We start from the raw sequence: 13,005 nt of genomic DNA, 5'->3' as shown, positions 1-13,005 counted from the left end.
TCTTATCTTATCTTATTTCAAATTCAAATTTTAAATTTCAATTAAATTCCAAAATTCAAAATTCAAAATTCAAAATTTAAATTTAAAATTTTAAAAATCAAACATTTTCAAAATATAAATCTTTTTCAAATCTTTATCTTATATTGTTGACTTTTTCAAAATTCAAATTTCAAAATTTAAAATTCCAAAATTTAATTTTCAAATTCAAAATTTAAATTTCAAAACCTTTTAATTTAAAAACTTATCTTCTCTTACCTAACTTATCTTATCTTTTCTAATCTTAAAATCAAATCTTTTATCTTATTTATTTTATTTTATTTTATTTTCCTTTACTTGTTTATTTGTTTTTGTTTTTAATTTTTATTAATTACTATGAGTTCTCACCCTTATCGCTTTGAGTTTGGTTCTAATGTTGTTGTAAGGAATGGAAACTATAATGAAAATAGGCATCAAGGTTGGAAGAATCAAAGATGGGAGGAGGCACAAGGATTTGATCAACCCTCTTGGCAACAACCCCCTCCAATGCGCTATAACCAACAACCATTCTACAATGCATGGCAAGACAATAATTATGGTGGACCCCTTCGTGACAAACCACCTCCACCAAATTACTATGGTCAAGAACCATTCCGAGGTGCGTACCAAAATGATAGATATGGTGGACCCCCTTGTAGTTACCAACAAGCTCCATCATATGCCAATGAACCACCTCCTCAACATAGCTTTGAACCACCATACTCACAAGCCCCTTTACACCATTCACCTCCATATGACCCCAACCCCTATCCACCCCAATTCCAACCCAATTACCCCCAACGACCACCACTTCCATATACACCATGTCCATATCTATCAATCCAAGAGCACTATGATCCTACTTATGATAGCCAAGCGCAACAAGAATCAAAGGATCGTCTCAAGGAAACAGTGGAAAAATTTCATGCAACCCTTCACCAACTGGAGCAAGCAATCAATCGATTACCTTCCCGACGTTCAAACACTCAAGGAACTCCCATGGCTTCATGTGGAGAATTTAATGAAGAACGTAGCATAAAGGAGACACTAGAAACTTCGGTGGACAGTAAGGAGCATGACTTTGTATTGGAACAATTGGAGGAAGCCAGAATTATTGAAGAGGAAGAAGTGGTCGAAGACTTAAGAGATGCGGAATGTCCATGGGAAAGCCCAGTCATAGAACCCCCTTCTAAGGAGTTTGAATTTGATGTTGAAGAGGGTGTACAACCTCCAAGGCATATCATGGTTGAAGACTTTGAAGGGGATGATCAAGAGATGGATTCAATCATTGATGAATTCTTATCTACATTTGAATCCTCTCCCATTGGACTTGACATGGAGATTAAAGAAGAAGAAGCACAACCTCCCATGCCCTTGGTGAACAATGAAGAAGAGATCGAATTGGAAGAAAGCTACCAAGAGGAAGAGGTTGAAATTGAAGAAGCTTGCAAGGAGGTGGAAGTTGTCAAGGAAGAGCTCAAGGGAATGGAGCTGGAAATCACCTTGCCAAAGTTATTGGAGACCTCTCCCCCAAAGCTATCACTGTCCATCCCTTCATTCAAGTGCGTAAATCTTTCATCTCTAAGCTTAATTAGCTCACTTGAATATGCTTTGCATGAGACGGATGGGCAACTTAGAGCTCTTTGTGGCTATAAGAGCAAGCGGGAGATGGTTAGTTGTAGGAATTGTCATGCAAGGTTCAATATGGTTGCATGCTCCAAATTGAAGTACAAAGGTTGGTACAAATCTCAATTGAATGGGTCTCGGAATCTGTTTGGATGCCTCAGTGAGAATTCGGATTTCTTACCACCCGGTTGGAACAAAGATGGTCAACAAGAAGACGGGTACAAAAGCAAGGTTTGGGACCCCGGAATTCAGTCTAGAAATCAACGCTCTTGGGGCATTGTGACTTGTTTTAACCTGCTTGAAGGCTTTTTGCGTCTAGTTTGGGATCCCGGAGGCCATTGGAATTACAAACATTGGTGGGGATTCAAGGATCAGTACAAGCACAAGCCACCATGACAAGGAGCTCACCAAATGTTCAACTTAAGGACTTTAAGTAAAAGTGCTAGGTGGGAGACAACCCACCATGGTATGATCGTTCTTTTTCAGTCTTAGTTTTATTTTGTTTTGTTTTATTCTTAGTTCTATTTTATTTTATTTTTCTTAGTGTTCATTCATCATATCTACACCAGCATCTGCATTCTGCATTTTTTGCATTCTGCATTAAATAAAACGCACGCAACGTGTAAGCGTCGCTGACGCGTCAGCGTCATAAGTGCGTTTTGAAGAAAAGAGAATTGAACAGAAAGTCACGCGAAAGCGTGGCTGAAGGCGTGCCTTAGGCACAAAAATGACCATGCGACCGCGTCGCTGACGCGTTTGCGTCGTTTGCGAAATAGCCTCCCCACGCGTCCGCGTCACCCACGCGAACGCGTGGCCTTGTAAAATCGACGTAAATGGGTATATGGTAGAGAGTTATGGTAGAGTTGAGCTGGAATGGTGCTGGAAGCACTAGCCCTACCACGCGACTGCGTGCCCCACGCGGCTGCATCGTTTTCAAAAAAATGGCCATTCACGCGATCGCGTCAACCACGCGAACGCGTCACCCAGATTTTTGGCACAATGTATTTAAAACAGAGAGTTGCGCGAATGCACGGCTGCACTCGCGCCAAAAGCACAAATCAGGCCACGCGATTGCATGACCCACGCATCCGCGTCACCTGGAAAATATCACACACCACGCGATCGCGTGACCCACGCGTCCGCGTCATATGCGACGCAGAACTTATCAAGATCAGCCAAGATATCTTATCTTTTCTTCCCCAAATCCTAATTTCTTTCTTCTTCTTTCTTCTTTCTTTCTTTTCTTCTCCCCATCTACTCTTCTATCCCTTTAATTTAATGCATTTACTTGTTCTTTTTTCTTCTCAATTTCAGCTTAGCTTAATTCCTTTTGGTTTCTTTTTCATGCAGTTTTATGTTGGTGTTGGAGTTTTATTTGGATAGAACCTTATTTTACTTGAGCCTGTGGCTATTCTGAGGAGAGATTTGACAATTGACATTTACTTATGACTCTCATATACATTTGGATTACATTATTTTCATCCCTATTTTAACTTGCACACCCAGTGTTTGTGAAAAAGCTTTTATGGAATTTTGAATCTTATTTTATTTTACTCTTTCACTTGCATACCTCTTTTTCACAACACTTGTGCTCCACATGTATTTGGGATTATCATTCACAATTGTCATCATTACACATGCTCTTTAATTTGGCACATTTATTACTTGATGCTTGAGCTATGCTTCTCATGCCTATTATTTGCATGTTTTTACCCTCTTGCATCCAATTATTTTGAATTGCCCTTTTTGATCTTTATTGTTGTCTTCCGTACATGTTGTAGCTACCATATAGTTGGGCTATCATCTTTCCTTTGGCATTCCTTATCACTTGGAATTTCCTCCCTTCTGGCCTTAGTTTTCTATATTTCACACTCTTCCTTTTTCTTCTTCCTTAGGCATGGGTACTAAGAAAGGAAAAGAGAAGGCCACTGACAAGACACCGGCACGGAGAGGAACCAAGAGACCTCCAGCTAAGGCGCCTCTATCTACAAGCGTCAGTTGGAGCCACCCGTCCACTTGCACATCTTAGCATGCACCGAGGACGGTGCAATCCTTAAGTATGGGGAGGTCGAAACCGACTTCCATGGGGTAGTTACCTTCTTCTCAACACCAATGTTTTATTTTCTTTGTTAGTTCATTGTTGCATTTGCATGTTTGATTGCATATTTGTTTGATTTTGTGCATATTTTACCACCACTTGGTTAAAGTAATATTTTCTTTTTCAAGAAACTTTTTAGAGTATTTCACTAATTTGATTAAAATTTTTTGTTAAACTTGTTTGAAGAAATATTATACTGGAACATGGTTTAGAGCTCGAACACACAAAACCTGTGAGATTTTGAGCCTACTTGATTGGTTGCATTTTATCAACCAATATTTTATTTTTAGTGTGTATTTTTCTCTCTAAAATTGTGATCTTTGTCTTGCTTCATTCTATATTTCCATTATTTGATGTATGGATGAACTTATATGATTGAGGCCTTATTTTACTGAGCTTACATACCCATATGGCCTTAACCTTTCATTATCCTTTGCAAACAAATTTGAGCCTATTTTACCCCTTTTATTCTTTACTATAGCACATCATTAACTCTAAGTGAAAAACAATAATGTCCTTAATTTGAATCCTTGGTTAGCTTAGACTAGTGAGAATGCTTATGATTTAAGTATGGGAAAATTGGGTTTGGAAACATTTGGTTTGAGAATTGAGTATGTTAGAATTTTTTGAAAATGTGAAAGAATGTTGAGAATATGTTCATGCATTCAATACCTTAATCATATGCATTGAAAAAAAATTCTTTTAATTAAGAAAAGAAAAATAAAAAAAAAGAGAGAGAAAAAAGAAAAGAAAAAGAGCAGATAATAAAAGGGGACAAAATGCCCCAAAGTAAATGGTGAAAGCAATGCATATGAGTTGTACTCAAATTCGGATGCATGAATATGTGGAAAACATGGTTAATGGATAGCTAGATGTGGTATTATGATTACATGGATTGTCTAAAGTTAGGTGAAAAGTTTAAGTTAATTAAGGATTCAGATTTTAGTCCACTTGACCAAATACAATCCTACCTTGACCCTAATCCCATTACAACCCTTAAAAGACCTCTTGATATGTGTATTTGTGCATCAAATTAGTGTTGATTGGTAGAAGAAAAGCAAGTCTTAGAAAGCAAGATTAGTAGAGAATTGAGAGATCGAACCTTAAACACCTGAGCGATTAGAGTGTATACACTTCTGGTGAGGGTTCGATGCTCGATTCTTTGTTCCCAGCTTTCACGAGCTATTTTCTTTTGCAAGTTCACTTGTACCTTATTTTATGATTTGAATTAGTGAAACCCAGTTCATATTTATTCTTGAAATATTTGTTTACTTTTAACCAAGTAGGAAGAAACATTTTGCATGTAGTTGCATTCATATAGATAGGTTGCATTTCATAAGTTTTACCATTCCTATTTACCCTCTTATAGCTTCTCTTGAGCTTAGCATGAGGAAATGCTAATGTTTAAGTGTGGGGAGATTGATAAACCACTATTTTATGGTTTATCTTATGCTCAATTGAGTGGTTTATATCAATTCTTTACTTACCTATTCATGTAATTGCATGAGTTTACATTTTTCCTTCCTGATTTTGTGCTATGATTGAAAACATGCTTCTTTGGCCTTAAATTTCCTATGTTTAATCATCTCTTATTACCATTCAATGCCGTGATATGTGTGTTAAGTGATTTCAGAGATTACAGGGTAGGATTGGCTTAGAGGATGGAAAGGAAGCATGCAAAAATGGAAGGAATACAAGAAGTTGAAGAAATTGCTAAGCTGTCCAGCCTGACCTCTTTGCACTCAAACGGTCATAACTTGAGCTACAGAGGTCCAAATGAGGCGGTTCTAGTTGTGTTGGAAAGCTAACATCCGGGGCTTCGAAATGATATATAATTCGCTATAGTAGCCGTACATATAGGTGACGCGAACGCGTGCTCCACGCGGACGCATCGCAGTGACGAAAATCAGCGTGTTTGAATTCGCAACCAGCGAAATCTGGGCTGTTTCTGGCCCAGTTCTCGGCCCAGAAAACACAGATTAGAGGCTATAAAATGGGGAAATGCATCCATTCATTAGTGAACAACGGAAACAATCAGATCACAACATTCATATTCATAATTTTAGGATTAGATGTAGTTTTTAGAGAGAGAGTTTCTCTCCTCTCTCTTAGGTTTTAGGATTAAGATCTCTTTTATTTTATGATTACTACTTCAATGTCAGGTTCAATGTTCCTTTAATTTATTTTCTACTTTTATTTATTCTATTATTTTAATTGTTATTTATCTTGCCAAATTGACTTATGAACTTCCCTATGTTAGAATTGATATCTTTATTTAATATAATTTGAGGTATTTCAGACTTATGATTGCTTTCTTTAATTTATGTATCCAAATTATTTTCATTCAAGTAGATTTTCTTCCTTTTTGGCTTTGGTTGATTAATTGGTAACACTTGAGTTATTAAACTCAGCTGTGGATTGAAATTGGAGTTGCTAATTGATTCGAATCGCTCTAAAGCTAGTCTTTCCACAGGAGTTGACTAGGACTTGAGAATCAAATTAATTAGTCCACTTGACTTTCCTTTATTTAGTAAGGGTTAACTAAGTGGGAGCAAAATCTAATTCTCATCACACCTGATAAGGATAACTAGGATAGGATTTCCAGTTCTCATACCTTGCCAAGAGTTTTTCTAGTAATTAATTTACTTTATTGCTAATTTATTCTCCTTGTTCCCTATTTTAAAAACCCAAAAATATACAATTTCATAACCAATAATAAATCATACCTCCCTGCAATTCCTTGAGAAGACGACCCGAGGTTTCAATACTTCAGTTATAAATTTTATTGGGTTTTGTTACTTGTGACAACCAAAACTTTTGCACGAAAGGATTTTCTGTTGGTTTAGAAACTATACTTACAACGCGATTAATTTTATAAAAATTCTTTACCGATAGAAAATCAGTTTGGCACTAGGCGACGCTGAGATCTAGAAGATAAGCTCCTACAGCTTGAAGCCAATCTCAAAACTAAAACAACTTGGTCCAGTCACGAAGACAGCCCCCGCAAAGACCAAGACCCATTCACCAAAGAGATCATGAAGGCCAAAATACCAAAAGACTTCAAACCCCCTGACATGACTCCGTACGACAACACATCATATTCCAGTCATCATCTCAGTAACTTTAGAAGTAGAATGTATCTCACTGACACCTCAGATGCAATTCGATGCAAAGCCTTCCCGACAACCTTGACAAAGACAGCAATTAAATGGTTCAACAATCTGCCTCCTAGGTCCATCTCAAGTTTTGACGACTTGGCCAAAAGGTTTCTAGCCAGATTCTCTATCCAAAAGGACAAAACTAAGCACACCCCAAGCCTATTAGGGATCAAGCAAGGAGATCGAGAAAGTCTTCACAGCTACATGGAAAGATTCAACAAAGTATGTCTGGACATACAAAGTCTGCCAACAGAAGCAGCCATTATGGGCCTCATCAATGGCTTATGAGAGGGACCTTTCAGTCACTCCATATTGAAAAAACATCCCACATATCTGAATGAAGTGCAAGAATGAGCAAAGAAATACATTAACATGGAGGAAAACTCTCGACTAGGAAAAACCTCAAAATCCGAATTATCCTACTCCTCCCGAGATAAGGATAAAGAGTCCAAGAAGAAAGAAGATCAGCATGGAGAAAAGATCAAAAAATACCACAATTACACCCCTCTTCGGGTGTCACTTGTGGATGTTTATCGAGAAGTATGCCATACTGAAAAGATACCCCCACCTCGCCCACTCAAAAGTAAGAAAGGAGGAGGAAATTGGACAGAATACTGTGAATATTATCGAATCTATGGACATCCCACAAAAAAGTGCTTCGATTTGAAGAATATCATAGAAAAATTGGTAAGAGAGTGGAGACTAGATCGGTACTTAGCCAGCAAAACAGATGAGCCCAGAAAAAGAAGAAGGGATGAAGAGGTCGGACGAACCGAACGACCACCTCGTACCCTGGAGAGACATATCCACATGATACACGGAGGATTTGTGGGAGGAGGAATCTCCAAATTGTCTCGCAAAAGACATCTTAAAGAAGTATATCTTGTCGAGGGAGGAGAAGGAGCACCGACCTCCTTACTATTACCTTCACTAAAGAGGACGCAGCTGGCATCATCCCGGGACATGACGATCCCATGGTCATCACTATCATATTGGCCAACGCTAATCTCCACCGCACACTGGTGGACCAGGGAAGCTCGGCTGACATCTTGTTCAAAACCGCCTTCAACAAACTCGGCCTAGAGGAAAAAGAGCTCAGAACATATCCAAACAGCTTATTCGGACTAGGAGACACTCCAATCCAACCACTTGGATACATCTCACTGCACACAACCTTTGAAAAAGGAAACCGGTCAAGGACGCTCAACATAGACTATATCGTGGTCGACGTGAGTTCAGCCTACAACGCTCTGATAGGTCGGACAACGCTAAATCAGCTCGGTGCAGTAGTCTCGACTCCACATTTGTGCATGAAGTTTCCAACTACAGAAGGGATGGCTACAATAAAAGGAGACCAGAAAATAGTGCACCGCTGTTACAACGAAAGTCTAAACCTCAGAGGCAACGGAGAAGAAATCCACACCATTGAACTCGGGGGAGTTCGAGGGCGGGAAGAACTTCATCCACAACCGGAAGGCGAGATAGAGAAAGTCCAGATTGGAGATGTCCCAGATAAAACAACCAACATTGGTACAATCCTAAAAGGAGACGTAAAGGAGTCCCTCATACAATTCTTAAGAGATAATGTCAACCTCTTCGCATGGAACGCCGTAGACATGCCGGGCATAGACCCCAAGCTAATATGCCAAAAGCTGGCAGTATACCCAGGATCTTAGCCAGTACAGCAGAGACGTAGAAAGCTCGGACCAGAACGATCCCAAGCTATGGAAGAACAGGTACAAGCTCTACTAGAGGCAGGATTCATAAGAGAAGTCAAGTACCCACTATGGCTAGCCAACGTTGTCTTGGTGAAAAAATCAAATGGGAAGTGGCGGATGTGCACTGATTACACCGATCTCAACAAAGCTTGCCCAAAAGATCCTTATCCACTCCCAAGTATCGACGCTCTGATGGATGCCTCCTCTGGATACAAATACCTCTCGTTCATGGATGCCTATTCGGGATACAATCAAATCCCGATGTACCCACCTGATCAAGAAAAAACCTCATTCTTAACTCCAAAAGCAAACTACTGTTACGTCATCATGCCATTCGGACTCAAAAACGCAGGAGGCACCTATCAAAGATTAATGAATAAAGTCTTCGCAGACCATGTCGGGAAATTCATGGAGGTATATGCGGATGACATGTTAGTAAAAACACAAAACGAGGAGCCATTACTGTCTGACCTCGCCCAAGTATTCGATACCATAAGAAGGCATGGCATGCGACTTAACCCTGAAAAATGCACCTTCGCAGTAGAAGCCGGCAAATTCTTAGGTTTTATGCTCACACAAAGTGGAATCGAGGCAAACCTGGATAAATGATGGGCTATACTCGACATGAAGAGTCCAACATGTGTCAAAGAGGTACAACAACTCAATGGAAGACTGGCAGCTTTGTCTAGATTTCTAGCCGGATCAGCCATAAGATCTCTCTCCTTCTACGCCACTTTAAGGAAGGGAAAGAGGTTTGAATGGACAATAGAGTGCGAACAGGCTTTCCAGGATTTTAAAAGGTTCCTGGGACAGCCACCTATTCTAACTCGACCACGGGAAGGAGAACCACTTGTATTGTACCTCGCAGTAGGAAATCGAGCAGTAGCCTCAGCACTGGTTAGAGAGGACGAAAGTGGACAACAACCTATATACTTCATCAGCAAAGTACTACAAGGGTCCGAACTGAACAACCAAAAAATAGAAAAATTCGCCTATGCTCTCATACTAACGTCTCGACGACTTTGCCCATACTTTCAAGCCCACATCATCAAGGTTCGGATGAACCAGCCCATAAAAGGCATTTTGCAGAAAACAGATCTGGCAGGAAGAATCTTACAGTAGGCAGTTGAGTTGTCCGAATTCGATATTCAATATGAAGCTCGGATAGCCATCAAGTCACAGTACCTGGCCGACTTCATTGCAGAGTTTACTGACACCCCAGAAATCTCTATAGAATGGAATTTCTAGTAGATGGCTCCTCGAACAAAACCAGGAGCGGAGCAGGCGTGATAATAGAAAGCAATCAAGGAATCCAAATCGAACTCTCCCTAAAGTTCGAGTTCCCTGCTTCAAACAATCAGGCCGAATATGAGGCATTACTAGCTGGTTTGAAGCTGGCTAAGGAGGTTGGAGCTCAAAAACTTATCATCTTCAGCGACTCACAAGTACTCACCTCACAAATAGTAGGGAGCTACCAAGCCAAGGATCACACCATGAAAAAGTACTTGGACAAAACTAGGGAACAACTCGGACAACTCGGGGAATATAAGGTCCGTCACATACCTCGGGAACAGAATGTTCGAGCTGATGTACTCTCAAAACTAGCCAGCACCAAACCAGGGGGCAACAACAAAAGCCTCGTCCAAGAAATACTGCAGAACCCGTCAATTTCGGAAGAAGAAAAGGTCCTAGCCATAACAGGTCTGGATCAAGGATGGATGACTCCCATAATTAACTACCTCACAACAGAAACACTCCCTACAGATAAGAAGGAGGCGAAGAGGATTAAACGGGAGGCGCAATACTACACCATCATAAATAATACTCTATACAAGAGAGGGATTTCAACACCACTATTAAAATGTGTGCCGACCTCCAACACAAAGGAAGTTTTAGAAGAAATACACAGTGGCATCTGTGGCAACAATCTCGGAGCACAAGCTCTCACCAAAAAAATCTCCGAGCCGGATTCTATTGGCCGACTTTACAAAAGAAAGCAACAGAGTTTGTAAAGACATGTCCACCATGTCAAAAACATGCTAATGTCCACATCGCCCCACCAGAGGAACTCATCAGCGTAACCTCACCCTGGCCATTTGCAAAATAGGGACTCGACCTCCTTGGGCCCTTCCCTCAAGGATCAAGACAGGTCAAGTTCCTCGTCGTAGGGGTAGACTATTTCACAAAGTGGATTGAGGCAGAGCCCCTACCTAATGCCACTGCTCAAAGAAGTCAAAAATTCCTATATAGAAACATTGTCACAAGGTTTAGGGTTCCATACTCCATTACTATAGAAAATGGCACTCAATTTACAAACGCAGGCTTCAGAAAATTGGTGGCCGACTTGAAAATAAAGCACCAATTCACGTCCGTAGAACACCCCCAGGCCAATGGACAGGCAGAAGCCACCAATAAAGTTATATTAGCCAGGCTAAAACGGAGATTACAGGATGCAAAGGGAGCCTGGGCTGAAGAGCTCCCACAAGTCCTATGGGTATATCGGACAACTCCACACTCCACGACAGGGGAGTCACCCTTCCGACTAGCTTATGGAATGGAAGCAATGATCCCAGTAGAAGTTGAAGAAGGGTCCCCCAGAACGATCTTCTACAGTGAAGAGGCCAACTCCCAACTTCAAAAAGAAGAGCTCGACTTACTCCCAGAAATACGGGAAAAAGCTCAGATCAGGGAGGAGGCGGTAAAATATCGAATGGCCTCACAATACAATCAAAAGGTAGTACAGCGATGTTTTGCCAACAACGATATCATCCTAATCCGAAATGATATCGGAACAAGTCGACCTGGAGAGGGAAAACTCGCGGCAAATTGGAAGGGGCCCTACCGAGTCATAGAAGTACTCGGAAAGGGCTACTACAGGCTGTCCGAACTCGAGGGGCGAGAGCTGCCAAGGTCATGGCACGCCTGCAACCTAGAAGGTATTATAGTTGGGAGGTAATAAAGATCTTAGGATAAGGTGCACTCTTTTTCCTGAAAGGGTTTTTTAACGAGGCGCCGAGCCAAGATCTATGAACTACCTGACTTAGAAAGATAAAGCACCCACATGTATATATTTGCATATTTTTCTATTTTGAATAAAGTTTTTTCAGATTTTCTACAAATCCTCTTTATCAAGATGCATTAATCTGAAACGCAAGAATTCATCACCTGGTTATAAAGCTACAGATCGGCAAAAGTGAAAACCAAAACTCACTACTCGATCATGATAAAGCCGACGAAGATGAAAATCGAATTCATCAAAGGTCAGGCCAAGCGAGGATTAAAATCGGCAAGATGAAAAGTGACAAAAACAGAATAATGCAAGAAGTTATAAAAATAGAGACCTGACGAGGTCTTAAAAAAATGGACTGCTAGAAATAACTTAGAATGGACCGACATAAAAGAAGTCGGACCAGATCAAAGCAAAAAGTTATAAAAAGTAACCCATACAAAAGAGGCCTGGCCAGCCCTGAAAATGGAGTACTAGAAATAACTTAAAAGGGACCGACATAATGAAGTCGGCCCAACAAAACTACAAAAAGTTATAAAAAGTAATTCATAAAAAGAGACCTGGCAAGGTCCAAATAAAATGGATTACAAGAAATAACTTAGAAGAGAACGACATGAAGAAGTCGGCTCAAACCAACTAAAGCTGTAAAAAGGTAATCCATAAAAAGAGACCTGACAAGGTCCAAATAAAATGGATTACTAGAAATAACGTAGAAAAGGCCGACACATGAAGAAGTCGGCCCAAGCCAGCAAAAAGCTACAAAAGTTATAAAAAAGTAATCCATAAAAAGAGACCTGCGAAGTCCAAATGAAATGGATTACTAGAAATAACTTAGAAGGGACCAGGACGAAGAAGCCGGCCCAAGTCAATTAAAGCGACAAAGTTGTAAAAGTAAATCCAAGGGAGTACTAAAAACAACTCAAAACGATCTAAGGCATGCGCTAGAAGGAACAAATCGACTAAAAAAAAACCATGACCTCCTCAAAGTCAGCCTACAAGTACTCTATGGGAGTACTAAAAAGAATAAGACGAACAGAGCTAGTCTCAAAAGCCATTTCGACCAATGCAGAAAGCAAATAAAAGGCTATCTAAAGAGGTTGGACAACAAGACTCCAACACCCCAAAGATCCCTGAAAGTGTCAAAAAGATACAGATAACCATATCATGAAGAAACAAAGCTACCATAAATCAAAAGGCCACCTGAAAAGGTAACCCCAAGAGTTGAAAAGGCATTTGTTTTTCTAAAACAAAGTTGCCAAGAAAAGCAACTAAAATATCCATGCCAAACACAAATAAGAGTTCAAAAGCCCACAGACCGGGCTGTACAGGATACATAGAGGAAAACTACAAAGGGTTTAAGGACTCTCCATCGGCGGCGTCTTG

Source organism: Arachis hypogaea, chromosome 20 (assembly GCF_003086295.3).
Source record: "Arachis hypogaea cultivar Tifrunner chromosome 20, arahy.Tifrunner.gnm2.J5K5, whole genome shotgun sequence".
Taxonomy (NCBI): Eukaryota; Viridiplantae; Streptophyta; class Magnoliopsida; order Fabales; family Fabaceae; genus Arachis; species Arachis hypogaea.
The sequence above is the reverse complement of the archived record's forward strand: the minus strand, read 5'-3'. Positions refer to the sequence as shown.